General features: G+C 36.7%; 1 long non-coding RNA gene across 2 annotated transcripts; it reads right to left on the bottom strand.

Annotated features, from left to right (window-relative positions):
• Positions 1–1945: 1945 nt before the first annotated feature.
• LOC127085208 (uncharacterized) lies at positions 1946–4177 on the bottom strand. Of its 2 annotated transcripts, XR_007789020.1 has the most exons (3): positions 2825–4050; positions 2595–2688; positions 2065–2346 (listed from the first exon to the last, which is right to left on the bottom strand). It is a non-coding gene; the product is annotated as an uncharacterized LOC127085208 (long non-coding RNA). The 2 variants fall into 2 exon arrangements; XR_007789021.1 differs by having other exon boundaries at positions 1946–2688; positions 2825–4177.
• Positions 4178–5569: the final 1392 nt, after the last annotated feature.

Raw genomic sequence — 5569 nt, 5'->3', positions numbered from 1 at the left:
TTGTGGTAAACATGTCCTTTTTGCCAATGTTCAAGTAAGCTAGTAAGGCCATGTGTACTTGTTGGTTGTTTGGCTGCACAATGAGGTCTCAACATGACAGAAAAATGACTTGCTAATTTCTGTTTGAAAGTACCAAGGCATGGTGGTGGAAGCATGGACAAGCATGGTGCATTTGTACCTTTCTTATAATTCAAGCAACCAAGTATAGATTCACATGTGCTGCATAATTTGACTTTGCAAACACATTCTAAATGACATTTATGAGCTGTCCCAATTGGCCAAATGTTGAAAAAATGTTTAAATCAAAAAGTCAACTCTTGGTCAAACTTGCATTTAAATGAAAAAGGTCAAAATATGCCATTTTGATTGGTGAAGTTTTGGCTCATGAAATTTATATTTTTGGAAAGAGGGGATCAAATGTGGCTTGTAGGAAAAAACCCCACCAAAATTGGCCAAACGGTTTGGGAGATATGGCCCTTTGAAGTTCAAGATTTTCTGAAATCGATTCGATCATAACTTGCCAACCACACATGGGAATTGAGAGTTCTAGGACTTTTTGGAAATGGGAGAACAAGATCTTCAACTTTCATGTTGGGCAAAAATTCATTTGAGGCTTGTATCATGATGTAAGTTTGAGGACAAAAACTTTCCATTTCTGGTAAGTTTCAGTTACAGGCCCAGTTTCCATTTTGGGAAATTCATGATCTGGCTTCAAATTCTTCCATGATGGTGTTTGGCATGATGTATGATGACTATTTGGACATGAATGAACTCTCACAAACCAATTCCAATCATCAAATCACTGATTAAATGGACAGTTGACCAACAGTTGACTTTTAGGGTTTCTGACTGATTGTGCATTGACTGATGACTTCCAAACCCTAATTCCTTGAGAACTTGACTTCAAATGATGTCCCAAGTTGTTTGAACTCTTGATTATTGACCATGGTGCCCAAATTCCACAAGAATGACCACCATCCACTGCTTTGACTGACAGTTGACCTTTTTAGGGTTTTTGACTGTCTGTGTATGAACTGCTGACCTCTGAGCCTTCAACCCTTGACATGAACACTTCAAATAGACCTCCAAGTTATGTGAACTTGTTGGACCAACCCCAAGGCCTTGGTTCAATGAGAAATCCCTTTGCTTGCTTGGTTGACTGATCAGGAGATTAGTTTGACCTAATTCTTGATTGCTTGCTCTTGAGGCAACTGAGGACAATGCAAATGCTATGCAATGGACCATGATATGCTATGACCTAATATGAAAATGTATGTATAATGGTAGGTGCAAATTTGAGGTGCTACACCCACATTCATTCCACAAGAAAACATACATTTTTGCCTAAATTGACTTTTTGGTAAACAGTTGACTTTTTGGTCAACCAGTTGACCAAAGTCAACCTTCTAATAAAAAACCTTTCTTAATCATTTTCATATTTGTTAATCCATTTTGTTCATATTTTTTCATTTCTTAAAACCAATTTCTATTACCTTAGAACCAATTTTCTAATCCATTTTTTTTAAAACCATGTCCATATCCAAATTTGAATCCGTTTTCCATTTACCAATTAAAACTCATAATCCAATATCCACAAACCATAATCCATTTTGTTTAATCCATGAACGACTTAATAATCCATTCGTGTTATCCGTAAACCATTTTTAACCATATCCTTTTCCACATTTTAAATCATGTCTTTCTATGAGGCCATCAATGTTCCACAAATAACATTCATCAAACCGTTCAAAATTTCATTCACTTTCTAATTAAATTTTGATACGCCAATACCAAATTACAATCCCATTTCCAAGTTACATCTCAAATCCCAACTTAACCCATTATATTTCCAATTCTAAAAATCCCAAATTTCCTTTCAAACTTAGTCACGTTGCATTCACAAATTTTCCAAGACATTCAAATTTCAATCATTTTTACAACACACTTCATGTTCAACCAAGTTACAATGGTAACTTCCCATTACATTCATGACCATTTCCAAATGCATTTATCCTATGATACATCTCATAACAAACCATCCATACATGGTAAGACAAGTGAGAGTTAGACTTAAACTTTGTTCTTCATTACATAAGCACGACCATAAGTGAATCACGCCATGAAACATTCTCATTTTACACACATAAAATCATTCTACATAAACTAATCCATCTCTAGATGACTATTACATCATTACATGCTACATGATTCACATGTTACATAGCTTGTGTCGAAAGGAAAAAGAAAAATCTGGGAGTTTGGTAGACCTTTCCATGATGCTTCCACAATCTATATGCTTGGACGAACTCACTTTGTGGCATGTGCTTCCATTAGGTCATTTTGGGCCTACAATCGGCATTCACAAAATCAGTCCATGACAGAGCAGTAACAGCACAAAAAGGAAGAAAATGGAAGTTGCTAAGTTAAAGCAAATCATGATTCCTGAAGCCAGAATTTGACAAAGGGCATATCACACAAAGCCAAACCAATAAGCTTCACAAAGCCACCAAGTACAAAGCCACACCAGCTGCTATGTACCAAGAGCGCCAAAACAGAAACAGAAAAATGAATTGAAAGCTGCCAAAGCTACAAACCGAAACAGAGTTGTAGCTTCAAGACGCTACACAAGCTGCTACATCCAAAACTCACAAGCCATGACTTTACCGCAGCAGAACCCCTTTACAAAACCTGCACAAATTCAAAACAAATAATTCTAAGAAAATAATCACAACACCTATAACCGAATGAGAATTAACCAAAGAGAACGGAACCGTCAAAACAGAAATTTCCAAGGTTACAACAAATATTCTGAACTGATTCTTACCAATTTCAAGGACTTGCAACAAATTGTCTTCCAAAAAAATACTGATATGGAAGAACTAACCTTTGTTCACTTCCTTCAATCACATAACTTTCACAACCTCCCATAACCGCCTCATAACAGAATAACTAACTGCACAGGATAGAAATCCAATTTCAAACACCTTCAGAACCTATTTTCCTCATCCTCTAACTGTCTTCAACCAACCTAAACTCTAACAGGATTCAACAAACTCTAACTATTTCCAACTGTCATAACCAACCATCTCTCTAACCTTACTCTCCTATAAGAACCATCCTCCATCTTCAATTCAAGCTCTCCATCATCTTTCCCATAATTCAACAATTCACCAATCATACACCCTCTTCACTCTCCCTCTTCTGAAAAATTCTCCCATTTGTATCCTTCCCAAAACTCATAGAAGAATCACATGGACAACCCTTCATCATCCTCCCACTTCCTCAACAACTCGTAACCAACCACCCTCAACCTTCCTTCAACCTGCAACACCGATCGAACCCTCCTTCAAACGTCAACCGCAACTTCAACTGAAACCCCTCGAAGCGTGAATTCTTTTCAATTCTAACCACACTTCAAAGAACCAACTGAGAACCTCTCAAGAACTGTTCATAACGGAGATGAGAATCACCTATGAATCAACTCCCCAAATAAACAAAAACGACACAACAGAATCGAGAAACAGATGAAGAAGATTGGAAAGAGCGTAGAACCGAGTTGAACGTACCGAAAAAGCCGAAGCACAACGCGAATCCAGAGAAGTCATGTTCACCTTCAACGACAACGCGGTGTACGGTAAGTCGTCATTCTTCTTTGCTACTCGCATAACATTCCGGTTTGGGACTTTGATTACAACGGCAAGATGAGATTCATTCGGTCGCGGATGAGGAAAGTTATCCGCTTTTGACCGGATTTCAGGGATGGGAATAAGATTCCAGTCAGGATAGCTTCATTACCGCCGTTTTCCCTAAATTCTCTGGCGTATTCTTGAGCATGGAAGGACGGAGGATTCAACCCTGGTTTCGATTTCGATTCGACATGTAAATTATACATGGATTCACTCGTTGTTCATGATTTTTCGATGGAGTGGTGGAAGCGAATTTGTTAGTTTTTGAGGTAGGGCGTTGAATCGAATGAGGAAGACGGCGATACGTTGGACCGATGCTTCTTGGACATGGTTGTGAGGACGGTGGTAGTAGAATTATGGACCCGGGTTGATTCCTGGCATCTTGGGCTCAGGCCCCATGTATATTGTTAACCACACCCCTTCAACCATATCGCACACCAGGCCCATTGGTTCATGATTTATTTTCTTAATTATATTGAAAACATATGATTAACCCCTTGATTAATTAGTTTTAACTTCATTTTTTTGTATTAATCTTGCTGATTAAATCTTGTTCTTTATTAGAATTAGGTGACTTTCTTGATTTTTAGATTTTTGACATTAGGATTAATTCGCTTTTTAGCTTAATTCTTAATTTGGTTTAATTAGGTGATTAGAATTTAGAAATTAGGTTCTAGTCAATTTTTAGATTAGGTTTAGCTTCTTAATTTTCCAGAATTAATTCGTGATTGATTAACCTTGCCACGATTGGAATCTTAGTCATTAGATTTTGGCTATTTCATTTGCGGATTTATGTTGCGATTAATATGGTTAACATGCGATTTTTCCTTGATTAGAACTTAGGTTAATTTCCACTCAATTCAATTTGTGTGATCATAGTCATTAGATTTAATTCTTGATTTTGGATTGTGAATGTTATATTCAATTGATTTCGATCATAACCCATGTTTAGGTGGATTTTAATTCGTAGAATTAATATTCACTTTAATTGTTGATTTAATCATTTCTTTGGTTTATGATCGTTTTGATTAAATTGAAAATTCCATTTCAATTTAGGTGATGAATGTATGTCCAATTTCACTTGCCATGATCATAGAATAGATCTTTGATTGTTTTTCATTGATTAATCCATTACCTTTTGAATCGATTCGAACCATTGTATGTACGTCATTCTCATTCATTTGACTTTATCTCATGCTAACTCGTTTGTTGTTTTGTGTCCACATGTGACTTGGAGAAGCAAGCTCACTCTTAGCTAGCCATGCTCCTAACCATTTCACTTTCATTCAATAACTTTGTATTGTTTGAAGTACCATGTCACTTGTATTCCCTTAGGCATGGTACATAGTTTAGTAGTTTATAACTTGTATTTTTCTTTCAGTCTCTTATGTCACAATGTGTGGATCCATCCCCCCATTATGGGTCAAATGTCCCCCCTCCCCTTACTCAAGTAATAGCTTAGATTTATTGCTTTCTAGCTAGTTTACTATGCATATGAATAATCAAAGATAAAACACAAAACGATAAACAAAGCATTTTTCAAAAGAAACAAAAGAAACTTGATCCAACGTCAAGTTGTTTTTCCGAATAAAACTCACACCATTTCAATGTTAATGCTTGATCCAACGTCAAGCATTCTCCATCCACTCCAAGATCCATCATTCACCTCTCTTCTCCATTCTCTTCTCAATCTTCATCCTATCTCTCACCTCCATTCTTCACTCACTACTTTCATAATAAATTCAAAACACTTGATTCAACGTCAAGTTTCTTTTTCAAAACATTTTCATAATAAAGTGGAATGCAAATGGGGTGTACGTGTTTGTGCACAACATTCAAGTAATTGGGTTGTCGGCCGTACCTAGCCTGAGGACCCGACACTT

Source organism: Lathyrus oleraceus, chromosome 5 (assembly GCF_024323335.1).
Source record: "Lathyrus oleraceus cultivar Zhongwan6 chromosome 5, CAAS_Psat_ZW6_1.0, whole genome shotgun sequence".
Taxonomy (NCBI): domain Eukaryota; kingdom Viridiplantae; phylum Streptophyta; class Magnoliopsida; order Fabales; family Fabaceae; genus Lathyrus; species Lathyrus oleraceus.
Note: the sequence above shows the minus strand (reverse complement) of the source record. Positions and strands in the feature narration are given on the sequence as shown.